Genomic DNA, 16,146 nt, shown 5'->3' on the forward strand with positions numbered 1-16,146 from the left:
GCGCATAGGCATGGGTGCCTGGAGCTGCCGTGTTTTCTAAAAAGAACACCCCACCCCCACATGCCCACATTATTTATCGAGTTAATTTTGTTCTGTGGCCACAGGGTGAACCAACTCTGAGCCCCGACCCTGACTTGCCTCCCGTTCCTTGTCTGTGCCAGGCCAGGACTTGCCTTCTTTGGGGAGGAGTCAGGCTGAGATGGCTAGCTTTAAAGGAGGAAGTCCCCGGTGGGACTCTCCCTGGCTTTGTGATACCGGGCAAGTGACTCACTCTTCCATCAAGAAATAGAGTCGGCCTCCTGAGGTTGGGTGAGGCCCAAATGAGCACACAGTGGACACTCGGAAAGTGTGAGTTCTTAGTATTGTTGGTATCATGACCACTGGTGGAAAGAGCTTCTGGAAGGAGACCAGGAGGCCTTGGCAAGGGGGAGGCTGGGATAGTCGAGGAGGCCCAGGCTGGGCACTCAAAGTTGTAGATGTAGCCAATGAGTGGAGCCTTTTGCGTCTGAAGGATCCAGGTTTGAATCCTGGTTCTGCCACTTTCTAGCTGTGTGGACCTGGGTGAGTGACTTCCCCTTCTGGGGCTCTGTTTTCTTTTCTGTAAAATGGAAATGATAACAGAATCTTCCTTTTGGGTTGCAGCCTGAGGAATCCACAAACTGGGTACCATACCTAGCACCGAGTAAAAGCTCAAGAGATGTGAGCTTGGGCACTGTGTCCCAGGGAGGTGACTTTGAAGGCCGAGAGGAGGGGTCAGAGATGCCTGGTTTCTTGCCTGGCTCAGAACAGTTTCTCTGGAGTCCAAGTAGCTCATAGGCAGAGAGGACCCTTCCACATTTACTCTCCAGGTGCCCGCCACTGTCAGGCTGGGGATGGAGGGGGGTGCCTGCTTTGCGACCAGATAGGTGGCCTGATAGCGGAGTCTGTGAGACAAAGCTATCGGAGACGTCAACAGGATACTGAATGGGCTTCTCTGAGCGGCGGGTACAGGATTGCATTTGGCTCAGATTTAATTAAAAAGACTCAAATCTTTCTGATAATCCTCCCAGCAACGGCTGGAGCAGGGTCTGAGGCAGGCTCCCTGGCAACGGCGCATCCTGCTGATAAAGAACTTTGTGGGGAGGCTACAGTGAGCCCCCCAGCTGGCCCAATGTTGTTGCTATCAGCCCTGCCCATCGCCCAGCCAGAGGGGGACAGCAGCTGCAGCCCCCTCCACCCCCACCCACCCCTCACCCCTGCAGTGCACATTGCTGGGCTGCTCCGTTTGTGGGTCTGAGCCCTCTGCCCAGCCTTCACACCTACTCCCCCAGTCCAGCTGCTGAGGTCGTTTTTCTCCTGCTCCTCCCCTCGTGCTCCAACATTGAGCCTGGGGTGTCCAGTTTTGGGTGTTAATGGAATGGGCAGGTGTCCAGCTCTACTTGGAGGCTGGGCCAACAGTGGAAAGGTGAGGCTGGGCACCCATGTCTGCATCCTGGTGGTACTGTTCCCCTCTCACCTACCAGGCTTTGCTTGTACTCTGCCCTCTGCCTGGTTTCCCATTCACGGATCCTGACTAGTCCTTCGAATCCCAGTCCTCGGTGTCTCTCCTAGCCCTCCTCTGATTTACATGCAAGCCCCCAGAATCCAATGCAGAGCCTGGCAGAGAGCAGGGGCTCAAGAGTTGTCTGATAAGTGAATGAATGAATGAATGAATGAATGAATGGAGTGAAGCATGTGAGCAAGTCTGAGCTTGGTACAGGAGTTCTTATACCAACTTCTCCTCATTACCAGGCCAGCGACCTGGCAGGCAAATGACTTGCCTCCCTTGCACATCAGGGGCACCCATCAGAAAGGTAGGCTGCCCTGTGGGAGGAAGATGTGTGATCCCTGCCAGTTCACTACCTCCTGCTGCTGCCCCAGTCACCCCTCAGTGGGGGCCTGAGGGGTGTTCTTGTGACACATCCAGCAACACATAGTCCCAGCCTTGCCTCCCCTAGGCCAGATAGCAGGGCTGAGCCAAATCTTTCTCTTCACCATCTCTTGCCTGGATCCCGCCTCACCCTGGAATCCATTACAAAATATTTTAAATTTAATTATTTTGATATGCAACAATCCACGCAGCTCAAAGTTATTTGTAGACAGCAGGGTGAAGCCCCTACTTCCTGCCTCCACCTGCCACAGAGAGCTACTGCTGTCAGCTTCTTGGGTGCCCTTCTCAGGCTTCTTCAGGCACACAGACAGTCGATGGGATCATAAGATGCGAACAGAACAAAGCTCTGTGTTGTGGTCTCTGCCTTACTCTTTTCACTTTTTGGGTCCTAGAGATCTTTCCATGTCGCTGTGGAAGGGTGGTCATCTTTTTGCAGCTGCATAGCATTCTGCTGAGCAGATGGCCTTGATGTATTTAACCAGCCTGCTGTGACAGACATTTTGATTGTGGTCTATCTTTTGTTATTATTAACAAAATAATAACTGCTGTGTGGGAGAACCTTGTACACTCCTCATTGGGTTGTCTGTCTGTAGAGCAAGTCTCAGAATGGAACCTGTTGGGTTGAAGGTGTAATCCATTTCAATGTGGCAACTCAGGCAGTCTGTTACTCATTTATCCATCAATAGTGTGCCTACTATGTGCCAGGCACTGAGCCAGGTGCAGAGGGCTGAATGGTTGAATGAGCCAGGTCTGATCTTTGTCCTCTTAGAGTATAAACTTCTGCTCTATGGACATGGTGCCCTCCACCCACCCTGCCCACTGATGCTGGAGGGCTCCTCTCACTCAAGAACCTGCTTTGGCTCCCTATGGCTATTGGCTCACATTCAGATTCCTAGACCAAAGGGCGAGGTTCTCTGTCCTTTCTCATCTGGCCTGTTGTGTCCTTATTTTTCCAGCCAAAGCCTTCACCAAAGCTTCCTTACTGACTTCACCTCTAGGCAACCCCAGAGAATAAGCCCCAAGCTGGGTGGGTATCTTTACTACTGGAACACCTGTGGTGTGCTGGGCTGCTGGGCTGTGTTTGGGAGCCCTGGCTCTGGGGTCAGACCATTTGGGTTCAAAGCCCATCCCATCACCTTTGAACCCTGTGGCCCTGGGCAAACCACCTAAGCTTTCTGGCCTTGGCTTCCTCATCTGAAAAATGGGGACAGTAATCTGACCTGCTTCCAGGCTCGTGGTGAGAAGGAGGTGATCTTAGGCCACTATAGCAAGCACCAAACAGGAGCATCATAAGCTGCTTAATCCCCCCAAATACCTTCTAGGGTGGGCTATTGGCCCCACTCACTTTGCAGATGAGCAAGTGGAGGCAGGGTCTGGTTTGGAGTCCAGAGTGTTGGGATCTGTGATCCTTACCTTCCATCCGTCATCAGCCTCTTCAGCCACCTGCAGGTCCCTATCTGCATAGGGATGCCCCCTCTGCCCGCCACAATGGCCTTTCCTTTCCTATACCACAATGGCCTTTGCGGCCCTCTCAATCCCTTTCCCTTCTGCTGGGCTCTGGCTTCTCTCTGTTTATTTATTCAGTTGTGCCAGGCACACTCTACGAGGAACAACATGGATGTTGCGCCCGATGACCTGAGAGTGGTGGGGGTGCAGGGTGTGGAGGGAGAGATTGGCCAAGAGAGAAGGAAGAGTCTCAAAGGAAGGCTGGGTCAAGAAGCTGGGGCAGGACAGAGACACACCTGGAAATGGGGGGTGGCTTTGGTGAGTAAGGGGAGCTGGGTGGAGGTGAGGAGCAGGGGTGCTAAGGAGTTTGCCTGCACAGGGGTCAGTAATGAGAGGGCCCAGATGCTGGTAGGGAGAGTCCAAGGATTTTTCTTTTAAGCATGGAGACCAGGGCAGTGTTAGGGCCACAGGAATAGGAAAGATAAGGAGCTTCCGATAAAGAGGCTGGAGGCAGAGCCCAGCAGGAGAGGCTGGCCCCAGGCTAAGTGGGCCCTGTGGTGGGGGATCTTCTGTTTGAAGCCCTAAGAAGTCAAGAGTACATCCCACCTGGATCCCCAACTGCCTTAGGAAGAGGAGCTTTTTGGGGGCTGGCTGGCAGGTCAGGGCCTGGTGGGGGGGCCCAAGGAGAGGACCAGATGGCCCCTGCGACATCTCCCCATCACCAGGTGAGTGCTCACTCGGAGCCTGTGCTGAGCTGAGGGCATTTACATGGACATTCTCGTTTCATCCATGTGGCAACCCAGTGATGAGGCATGACCATGATGCCCATTTACCAGAGGAGGAATCTGAGGTTAGAGAGGATGGGAGTTTGCCCGAAGCCACGCAGCTGAGGAGCCAGCCACAGGTAGTGGTGGGATTTGATGTCCAGAGGCCAGGTTGTGGACAGGGTCCCTTTCACCCACGACAGAGTCCTGGAGGACCCTACTGCTCTGCATGGGCCTTGGCACCTGCTCTCTCAGCCTTCTGCTCTCTCTTAGCCTGTGTTCGGTGGGGGCGGGCACTGGAGGTGCAGAGGGGATCAGACCCAGGCTCACCCAGGGGCTCATTGTGCTCCTCTGATGTGGAGTGCATCATAGGGGATGCCAGCCTGGCTTCCCTGCCCACTCTGGCCCTGCCGGATGCTGAGGTCTGGTTTCTAGCATGCCAAGTGCTCTGGGATGCTCTTCCACCCCTCACCTGGGGCCACGGACTCACTGACATCCAAACCAGAGGGACGGTGAGCAGAGCTGGAGCTCCAGGGACAGGACCTGTGTCACCTGGTTTACCTCACCCCATCCTCAGCATCCAGAGGCCCATCGTAATGTGGGAGTGGGGAGTTTGATAAAGACAGGGAATGAAGGGCGCTATGAGAAATGGGGTGTGCAAATGTGTGTGCCTGGGATGAGCCCACGCAGACTCTAGGGGCCTTCAGTCTCCTCTCCCAACAAATGTCACACTTTACTCCAGTCCTCCTGCACCAGGACATCCAGGGCTCAGCCCCCACCTGCTGGGAGTGAGGTGTGGGGAAGAGGACACAAGGAATCTTGTGGGGTTATGAGGCCTGGCAGAGGTGCCAGGTACTGAGCCCAGCTGGAGAAGCTTGGGTTGGTGTTGGGTTGGGTGAGGGGCCAGGGAGGAGAGCCAGAAGCTCCCCCTCTCAGTTCCAAGATGAGATTCCTGAGCCATTGGTGATTCTGTGCCAGTAGGGAAGCCCTTACTCTATGTGCTGATTGGAAGATTAGCATTTTCTAATGGGGTGTTGGACTGTTTATTGATGATTAAGAATTGTTTATGAGCCAGCAGATGAGGGGATGGTCAGGATACTACCAGCCTCCCTGGGCATCTGTAAGAGAGGAAGGTTCTAGAGCATTCTGCTTGAGCATCCTGTCTCCAGGGTGGATGTGGCATGCCAGCCACAGTTTCAGGGCTGCAGGCCATCTGCCCAGAATGGGGTTGGGCGGGATGATCAGAGTCCAGGGAAGGTGAGTTGTTCTGAAGACCCTGGGACTCCGGGCACAGGGTGGCTGCTGGCTGTTTCCAGACCCTATTTGTTGGTGGGGGTGACTCTGAATATGCATTCAGGATTGGCTCCCATGGGAAACAGTGTGCCAAGAGGCAAAGTGGGCACCACATCCCAGATTGGGAAGTTGTACAGGTGAAGGTGTGAAGGGCGAGGTGTATTTCAGGAAGAATGACAAGTTTAGTGGTGGTGAAGGGGAATGTGGTTCAAGAAAAATGGGGAGTATGACTTTGGAGTGGTAAACAGGCCTTGGATGTTTTGGGATGTCAAGGAAGCAGTAGCAGCCAGCCCTGGTCGGCGGGCTACCCTGGTACTACACCAGGCTCTGGAGGCTCCAGACCACAGTGTCCTCAGCCACCTCTGGGCCGGGGCTTGGCAATGTGGCTGATTTTATAAACTTCCAGGTGAGTGTGATGCTTGTTTGGGATGGACATCAGGACGGTGGGGAAAGGATCTTTACTGGGAGTGTGCCCTGGACAGATTATGCCTGCATGTCTGGCCTTTCCACCCCCCTCTTCCACCATGTCCCCAGACCTCAACTACTTGGCCCATTAACCAGCCTGTTAGTCACCAATTTTCTAGAGAAATGATTAAGTTCGTTTATGTTATTTTTTTAAAGATTTTATTTATTTATTCATGAGAGAGACAGAGAGAGGGAGAGACACAGGCAGAGGGAGAAGCAGGGTCCGTGCAGGGAGCCAGACGCGGGACTCAATCCCGGGTCTAACAGGATCAGGCCTTGGGCCAGAGGTCGCGCTAAACCACTGAGCCACCCGAGCTGCCCTAATTTTTTAATCAAAGTTTTGAAAGTAATGCACACAATACCTGTTAAAGTTCAGGGGAAAATGACAGAAGAAAATAAAAACTATTTGTAGTCCTATCACCTAGAAACCAGCACCATTTAAGATATTAACATATATCTTCCAGGAATATACATCTTAATTTATTCAGCAAATGTTTATGTCTCATTTTGTTGTTTTTTTGAGAGAGAGTGAGGGAGAGTGCACATGAGGGGGGTAAGGGACAGGGACAGAGGGGGAGAGAGAATCTTAAGCAGGTTCCATGCTGTGTGTGTGGAGCCCAACTGAGGACTCAATCTCCCGACCCTGGGATCATGACCTGAGCTGAAATCAAGAAACAGTTTCTTAACCAACTGAGCCACCCAGGTGCCCCTCAGCAAATGTTTGTTAAGCCCCAATTTTGTGTCCAACAAGTGAGATGAAGTAATGAATAAGCAAGATAATACAACACACACACACACATTCTTTTTTTTTTTTTTTTTTTTAAGATGGGATCATGCTATTTGTGCTATTCAGTAAACTGATAATTTTTGACAGCTTTCCCGTGTGGAAATATACACACATATTTGGCATAACTTTGTTTTATTTTTTATATTAAAACATCACAAGATAAAAAATTTGGAAGTCTAAATGGCTTATATTCCATCCCCCGTCACCATCCACTGTTAACAATTTAGGGGGAAGCATCTTTTTAGAATTTTTGTGCCTAAGCATGTAAATATACATATTTTTCCACAACTACAAATATCCTATACATACTGTTTGGCATTTGCCTTTCATATTTAACCATAGTCTTGCAGGTGGTTCCACATTAGCACACAGAGGTCTCCCTCATTCTTTTTTTTTTTTCCCTCTCATTTTTGCTGCTTAGGATGGGGGTGTAACAATTTTTTTAACCTTTTCTCTAAACATTTAGTTTGTATCCAATTTTACACATATTTACAAACAGTGCTTCACTGAATACTCTTGTGCGTGGAATTTGTTTAGTACTGTATCCTTTTTAAAAAAAAAAAAAAAAAGATTTTTATGGGACACCTGGGTGGCTCAGGGCGAGATCCTGGAGTCCCAGGATCGAGTCCTGCATCGGGCTCCCTGCATGGAGCCTGCTTTTTCCTCTGCCTGTGTCTCTGCCTCTCTCTCTCTCTTTGTGTCTCTCATGAATAAATAAAATCTTAAAAGATTTTATTTGAGAGAGGAGAGAAAGAGAGAGAGAGAGAGAGAGCACAAAAGCGAGGGGAGAGGGAGAACCAGACTCCCTGCTGAGCAGGGAACCTGATGCAGGACTCAATCCCAGGACCATGGGATCATCAGGACCTGAGCTGAAAGCAGATTCTTTTTTTTTTTTAAGATTTTATTCATTTATTCATGAGAGACAAAGACAGAGCTCTGGAGAAGTAGGCTCCATGCAGGGAGCCCGAGGTGGGACTTGATCCCAGGTCCCCAGGTTCACACCCTGGGCTGAAGGCGGCGCTAAACTGCTGAGCCACTGGGGCTGCCCCCACCCTCACCCCAAGGCAGATTTTTTTTTTTTTTTATGATAGTCACACACACAGAGAGAGGCAGAGACACCGGCAAAAGCAGGCTCCATGCATGGGGAGCCCACGTGGGACTTGATCCCGGGTCTCCAGGATCGCGCCCCAGGCCAAAGGCAGGAGCCCAACCGCTGCGCCACCCAGGGATCCCCCCAAGGCAGATTCTTAACTGGCCAATGGGATGCGCAGAAAGTTGCACAGTCATGCTGGTCCGCTGAGCCAGATTTCCGGTTAGGGTGTGTCCTGGTCATTGACGAGGGCGGGGCAGTGCCCTAAGTAATAAGGTCAGCACGAGGCAGGTGCAGCCCAAAATAGAGTAAGTCCTGCTCTGCTTGTCCAGGGGTAGGGGATTTTGTTCAATTTCCTGGGTCCCACATTCCCTCCTTTTTCAGAGGATCCTATGCAGGACCCAATCATGGGTCCAGGTTGCTCTCAGAGTGAGCCCGGGGAATGATTAAACCAGGATTCTCACCAACCTTGTTGCTGTTCTCTCTCTTATTTACATTAAAGGCAGCACATAACCCCCCCCCCCCTTTGCTGTAGGAAGACTAATTCTAATCTACTATTTTGAAGGACAACCTCGGACTAGGGAGTCTTGGAGGTGGGAAATAAGTGAGAACGGCACAGTCTTAGCTTTAGGGGATTGTCCTTGCCCGGTTGGCTTTTCCATTCTGGAACAAAGTCCGTGAGAACGGCATGTGGGTCCGCTGGCCGGACGTGGGTGTAGTGGACCCAGGGAGTAATCCCGTCGACCTTGAGAGCGGTGGGAGGGGTCAGGGTCAGGATGTAAGGTCCCTTCCAGCGAGGTTGAAGTGTCTGGTGTTGGTATCTCCGCACGTACACCCAGTCACCTGGCCGATATCGATGGGGGTCCGTGGGTGGCCCAGTCTCGTAGAGGGCCCTCAGCTTAGGCCACACCTGCTCATGGGTTCATTGTAACATTTGGAGGGAGAAAAGAAGTTGGTGATCATCAAATTCAGCAAGCACCTCAGGTTTTAAATTGGGGATAACAGGTGGAGGAAGACTGAACATGATCTCGTAGGGAGTCAGTCCCATCTTATATGGGGAGTTCCTCACCCTATATAGGGTGAAGGGGAGGAGAGTCACTCAGTCCCCGCCAGTCTCCGGGGCTAATTTAGTTAAGGTCTCCTTTAATGTTCTGTTCATCCTCTCTACCTGTCCTGAGCTCTGGGGCCTATATGCACAATGTAATTTTCAATCTGCCCCAAGTACTAGTGCCACTCCCTGTGTTACCTTAGAGACGAATCCTGGGCCGTTGTCTGATCCAATCCTTTTTTTTTTTTTAAGTCTGATCCAATCCTAACAGGAAAACCATACCTCGGTAAGATGTCTTCCAGCAGTTTCTTGGTCACGGTCTGTGCCGTTTCATGTTTGATGGGAAATGCCTCTGTCCATCCTGAAAAAGTATCTACAAACACTAAGAAAAACCTGTATCCGTATTTTCCAGGTTTCACCTCAGTGAAATCCACTTCCCAGTAGGCTCCTGGGCGGTTCCCTCGGAGCCGGGTGCTTGGGTTAGATCCATAGGCGGTGGCATTAGTTAACTGGCATGCGTGGCAGCTTGCCACAATCTGCTCGATCTTTGCTCGAGAGTCTTTAATAGTGATCTTTGCATGTCGTATGAGGTCTTCCATCTTCCTTGTCCCCATGTGAGTACTCCGATGTATTTTGGATAGGACTCACCGTCCTAGTTCCTCTGGCAAGATGATGCTGGAGTCTGTGGCCCTCCACCAGCCACACAAGCACTGGGTCATAGGCAAGTATTTGATCTAGTGTAAGTCAGCATCAGTATAGTTCGGGGTGTCAGGCAGGGTCGGTGCCCCTGGATTAGGTCGCGTGGTTGCTAAGACCTGGGTCACCAAAAGGGCTGCCTCCTTTGCTTTTAAATCAGCTAGCTGGTTTCCCCTGGCTACCGGCGTGTCTGCCTTTTGGTGCTCTGGACAGTGGATGATGGCTAGGGCCTTGGGCAGCCAGAGGGCCCTGAGGAGTTCAAGAATCTCCATTTTGTTTTTAACAGTCTTTCCCTCTGCTGTCAGGAGCCCTTTCTCCCTGTAAAGGGCTCCGTGGATGTGAGCAGTGGCGAAGGCGGACCCGCTGTCGGTGTAGATGTTTATTCGTTTACCTTCCCCCATGGTCAGCGCCTTGGCCAGTGCGATCAGTTCTGCAGTTCTGCCCGTTGGGCTGACGTTCCAGCTGCCAGGGACTCTGCCCAGACAGTCTCTGTCTCCGTGGTTACAGCTGCCCCCGCATATCTGACTCCTTCTCGGACAAAACTGCTGCCGTCCGTGTACCAGGTGGCATCCGGATTCGGCAGTGGCTGGTCCTGGAGATCAGCTCTGATTCCGTGCACCTGTGCCAAAATTTCTTGACAGTCATGCAGAGGGGGGTTCCGGTCTGGGTTAGGGAGTAGCGTTGCCAGATTCAGGGTTGTCGGTGGCTTAAATAAAACTCTGGTGGGGTTTAGCAGCAGGCCCTGATAATGGGTCAGACGGGCATTGCTGATCCAGCGGTCTGGGGGCTGTTTGAGTACCCCTTCAATAGCATGTGGGGTGGTAACATGCAGTTCTTGCCCCATGGCCAGTTTGTCTGCATCCTTGACCATAGTGGCCACTGCAGCAATAATTTTTAAGCATGGGGGCCATCCAGCAGCCACTGGGTCCAACTTTTTGGAGAGATAAGCTATGGGTCTCTTCCAGGGACCTAAGTACTAGACAAGGACCCCTTTTGCCACCCCGTCTTTCTCGTCCACTTACAGGTAGAAGGGCTTGGCTAGATCGGGCAACCCAAGAGCCAGGGCAGACAGTAAGGCCTGTTTAAGGTCATTTAAGGCTCTGTTCATGGCCTCTGTCCATTCAAAATTTTGCTGATGCCTGGTGGTCTCATAGAAGGGTCTGGCCATCTCAGCAAAACCCGGAATCCATAAGCGACAGAACCCTGCTGACCCCAAGAATTCACGTACCTGGCGGACGGTTTGTGGCTGTGGGGATTCTTAAGACAGTTTCCTTCTGTGCATCCGTCAACCATCTTTGTCCATCTTTTAATTTGTACCCAAGGTAGCTCACCTCTGCTCTGCATATCTGGGCTTTTTTAGCTGAGGCCCGGTATCCTAGGGCCGCTATGGTCTGGAGCAAGTCCCTGGTGCCTCACAGGCATGTGGCCTGGTCCTCCGCCGCCAATAGGATATCATCTACATATTGTAATAAAGTCAAATGAGGGTGCTCGGAATGGAACTCACCCAAGTCTTCGTGTAAGGCCTCATCGAAGATGGTCAGTGAATTTTTTAATCCTTGTGGTAGTCGAGTCCAGGTGAGCTGGCCATTGATGCCTTTCTCAGGGTCCATCCATTCAAAGGCGAAGAGGTCTTGGCTCTTGGGCGCTAAAGGCAGGCTGAAAAAGGCATCTTTTAAATCTAATACCGTATACCAAGTTTTGTCTGGAGGCAGGGTGGAGAGGAGGGTGTATGGGTTTGGGACCGTAGGGTGCATATCCTCTACTCGCCGGTTGACTTCCCTCAAGTCCTGGACTGGCCTGTAATCGTTAGAGTGCAGTTTCTGAACCAGCAGCAAGGGAGTGTTCCATGCCGATTGGCAGGGCCTTAGTATGCCCGAGTCCAGTAGTCGCCGTATGTGGGGTGTGATTCCCTCTCGTGCTACTAGAGGCATGGGGTATTGGCGGACCCTGACAGGGTCTGCCCTGGCTTTAGTTCTATGTATATGGCCAGTCGATGCTGGGCCAGCCTGACTCCCCCAGTTTCTGCCCACGCTTGGGGGAATTCCCGCAGCCAACGTCAATGTCAGTCATTGGGGCTGAGGGCATTTGGTGGAGATGATATTCGTCTTCTAAACTCAGGACAAGTACCTGAATCGGGTGCCCCTTCTTGTTTAGGACTTTTGCCCCTTCAGGGTGGAAGCAAATTTGTGCCCCCATCTTGGTGAGCAAATCCCGACCTAACAATGGGTTGGGACACTCAGAGATGACCATGAAGGAGTGGGATACCCGGCCCATGCCGAGATCCACAGTTCTTCGGGTAGTTCATGAGTATTGTTTGGTGCCCGTGGCCCCTTGCACCCATGAAGTTTTGTTTGCCAATTTCCCTTGGGGTTGTAATAAAACCGAATGTTGTGCCCCAGTGTCCACTAGGAATTCAACAGGTTGCCCCTCCACTTTAAGAGTTACCCTGGGCTCGGGGAGGGGTGCCGAACCCTGACTCCCCTAATTGTCCAGGTCCTCCATTTCCAAGATCTTGGAAGGGACCTTAGATCTTTTGTTAGGGCAGCTTTTTACCCAATGGCCCTCCTCTTTGCAATAGGCACATTGGTTTTTGTTCATCTTAGGGCACTCCCAAGGGGGACCAGGGCCATCCTCCTTACCGGTCCCTGAAGCCAGCTTCTTGAGATACCTCTGTCTTTCCTGTGGGTCATCCATGGTTGTGGCCAGTAGGATCTTGGCCAGGTTTCGGGTCTGCCGGTCACTTAGTTTGGTTTGTTGTTCTTCCGGAGCCCCCAGATGTTGTGCCCAAGATTGTGAATCCGAGAAACCACCAAGGAGCCGAGAAACCACCAAGGAGCCGACACCGATGCAACCACACGAGGGTTTATTTACAAGCTCGAGCTTGGGTCCAAGTGTACCCGACACAGCAGAGCAGGGACTTGGACCCCAAGACTAAGAGGCGTAGCAGCTTTATAGGGGCCAGTGGCCCATGGGATACACAGAAAGTTGCACAGTCATGTCGGTCCACACGCAGGTGGCCAATTGAATTACACCTTACCCTATAGTATCCATTTGAGCTGCCCTATTACTTTGGTCAGAATGGCGCACAGTTTTGGCGGGCACAAAGCAGGGTTACATTCTTTCCCAGTGTTTTTCTACTTCCCATCAGCTTCCTGATATGTCGTGATTATTTGAAGGGGTGGTTTACATCTGTGGACTGAGAATCATGAATAACCTCAGGTGTGGCTTCGTAAGCTGAGCACCACTTTTAACACCTGCGGGTGGCCAAGAAGAGAAGGGTATGTGAGCGTATGTCTGTGTAGTGAAGACAAAATGAGGACACCTGAGCCAGGAAAGCCGGGATGATGTGGCAACATGTTGCCATCACAGCTGTCCTTGTCAGCAACCTGTGCTGCTTGCATTGTGTGCTGCTGGCATTTCATTTTTAGGTATGTAGTGTGCACAATATTTAAATTGAGAATGGGCGTTGAATGCAATGGACAATATAAGTAGCTTTTCCTCATGTTGACCATGCATTCTGGGACCTGCATTCCTAGAATGAGTGCCCTTTTTAAAAAAGATTTTATTTATCTATTCATGAGACACACACACAAACACACACACACAGAGGCAGAGACACAGGCAGAGGGAGAAGCAGGCTCCATGCAGGGAGCCGGACAAGGGACTCAACCCCGGGTCTCCAGGATCACGCCCTGGGCCAAAGGCAGCGCCAAACTGCCGAGCCACCCGGGCTGCCCTAATGAGTGCCATTTAATCATGGTGTATTATACTCTTAATGTTCTACTAGATTCTCTTTGATAGTGTTTGATTTCATATTTCCCCATCAATATTTCAGAAGAGACTGATCTACAGAGCTTAGGGCACTGTCTTTGTTGGATTGCGGCATGAGATTTATACTAGCTTCACAGGATTATAAATGAAACTTTCCATCCTTTCTTATTCTCTGGAAAATATTAATTGCATGTGAATAATCTATTCTTTGTGAGAGCTCGTAAAGCCATGTGGGACTGATGCCATTTTAGGGTCATCTTTCCAAAACTGAAATTTGGCTAGGGTACATGTTTTCAACAGCTTCTCATTGATCACAGGATAAAGTGCAAATTCTTCAGCCTGACATTCAAGATGCAGTATGATTTAACTCTGCATTGGCTCTTATCATTTCTCCTCCCTCTCTTATACTCCGGTACAACTAACTTCTGGAAATTCCCCAGACCCTACGGTGGGAGATTCAAGAGGGTAGGAACATGTTTGTTTTGTTCAATGCAAGATCTCTGACACCCTGTAGAAGCTTCCTTTTAAAAAATATTCTTTGAGGTCTTACTGAGTGGCATTCACTCTCTTAATATTGCTGTATCTTTTAGTTTATGTCAATACGTGTCTACTAAGCATCAACCTTGTGCCGGGTTTATATGTTGGCCCTGAGAAGAAAGAATCCCAGTCGCTGTACTCAAGTTCCCATTTGGCTGTTGGGGAAACAGGTGAGTAGAAAGACCTTACACACAGTGAGGTAACTGCAGTGAGGGGGACGTGAATGGGCATCTAGGGAGAATTGGGAAGGGCTACCTGACCCAGCCTGGGGAGAGAAATCAAAGAGGCTTTCTGGAGGAGGTAGCTTTGGATTTAGACTTACCTGATAAGGAGAAGCAGAGACAGGCTGTTACAGGTCAATAGGATACCATGAGTCAAGGACGAGAAGGAAGAGCCAGCACAGCCCACATCATCTCCTTGTGACAATAGCACTTGTCTGCTAGGATATCCTATCCTTCCCCCTGCTGAAAATCTGCTAATGTCTTCTTAGCTTACTCCAGATGAATTCTAAGTCCTTGGCACAAACAAGGCCCCCATGCTTCTCCGAATTTACCAGATCATTCTATTCTAACCACTCCTGTTCCTTGCATAGCCCCAACAGTCCTAGCCCTTTGTGTGTTTGTACTATCTGCCTAATGACTCACACCTTCACTTTGTCTAGGTCTCTGCCCAAATGTCACCAACTGGTGAGGCTGTCCTCTAACCCTATGGAAAACAACCCCTCAATTACTCTCTGTCCTTATCCTGCTTTATTTTCCTCCATACTAGCAGAGCCACCTGATATTACACATACACATACATATGTTTACATATGCACACACATATACACACACCTATATGTATGTATATATCATAACCTGTGATATGTATATAATTTTTTTAAAAAATATTTTATTTATTCATGAGAGACACATGGAGAGAGGCAGAGACACAGGCAGAGGGAGAATCAGGCTCCCCATGGGGAACCCACTGTGGGACTCGATCCCAGGACCTCAGGATCACGACCTGAGCCAAAGGCAGACTCTCAACCACTGAGCCACCCAGGTGTCCCTGATATGTGTATAGTTTTTAACTTTTTTTGCCTGCTAGAATGAGAGTTTCAGTAGAACAGGGATTTTCTTTGCTCAGTCTTCTAGCCCCAGTACCCAGAACACCATCTAGAAGAATGTTCTCAGTAAACATAAGCAGTTTGGCATTGCTGGAGCAATGAGGGAGGAAGTGGGAGGTGAGGACCAGTAGCTAGCAGCAGGAGGCTGAGGCAAGCCTCAAATGATAGTGAGGAGCTTTGACCTTCTCCTGGAGGTAACTGGGAACTAGGAAAGGGTAACAGGATGAGGCATGTGCCCATTGGAAGGGAGGGACTGGAGGGAGTGAATTGGCAGACACTGAGGGCTGGTTATCCCAGTGTAGGCAAGAGGTAGTGCTAAAGGGCTGGTGGTGAGGATGGCAGACAGGGAGGGGGCAGGAGAAATGGATGGCCTGGCTGCTGGGGGCGGGGGTGGAGATGCCACTTGCTGAGCTGGGGAGTCCCAGGGGTGGGGCAGAGATTCCATTCTTGGTGTGTCACATCCAAGGGGTTCCTGGGCATGCTAGTGGGGGTATTCAGGAAACTGGGGTCAGGTGGGTCTAGAGCTCACAGAGTAGCCTGGACTGAGAGAGGTTTGGGGATTGGAGCATGGGGAGCATGATGTCACTGGCCTGGCTGCCATCACCACCACTTACACTCTTCAAAGCAACTTCTAATTGGGTGCCTAGTATGTACCAGACCCTGTGCTCAGGGCTCTAGGTAGATTCTTTGTTGATTTTCCCCTAGAATCTGGTGGTATGCTGGCACAGGTCTTTCCACCAGCTCTCTGGAGAACAAACCAACCAACCCTGATTTGTAGGGTCCACCAGTTTTCGTGGTATAAACGCTCCCACCATGGCTGATTTCAAGCTACCAACATGATGTCACCAGACAGGGAGTTGGGAAGGGATGTGCAGTGGCTCACCATCATACAGTATTTTTACAACACAGAGACAACCTCAAGAGCATTGGTGAGAGTAAAATGAAATAAATTTATAGAAATCGATGACTTTGGAGTATTTATTACCTTTGATTTTAATATCACTTATTGAATTGTAAGTTTGTATAATTTAATTTCTAATAGTGGCTGTTTTTAACAACCGGCTCACAAAATGGATTCCTGAAAATTAACAAGCAGTGCTTTCAGGCAAGTATCAATCAATGCCAGCACATTGCTGCTACAGTCTCATGATGGATCAGGGAGACGAAGTGAGGTCTGGTAAAGGAGAGAGCTGAGTATCCGTGGGCAAGTAACTTCTTGTCCTAGAGCTTCT

General features: G+C 50.3%; 1 long non-coding RNA gene across 1 annotated transcript; it reads left to right on the forward strand.

Moving 5' to 3' along the window:
* The first annotated feature begins 228 nt into the window (after positions 1–228).
* On the forward strand, positions 229–15,989 carry LOC140596065 (uncharacterized). Its single transcript, XR_011998097.1, has 3 exons — positions 229–348; positions 13,860–13,976; positions 15,957–15,989. It is a non-coding gene; the product is annotated as an uncharacterized lncRNA (long non-coding RNA).
* Positions 15,990–16,146: the final 157 nt, after the last annotated feature.

This window comes from Vulpes vulpes, chromosome 2, assembly GCF_048418805.1.
Source record: "Vulpes vulpes isolate BD-2025 chromosome 2, VulVul3, whole genome shotgun sequence".
NCBI lineage: Eukaryota > Metazoa > Chordata > Mammalia > Carnivora > Canidae > Vulpes > Vulpes vulpes.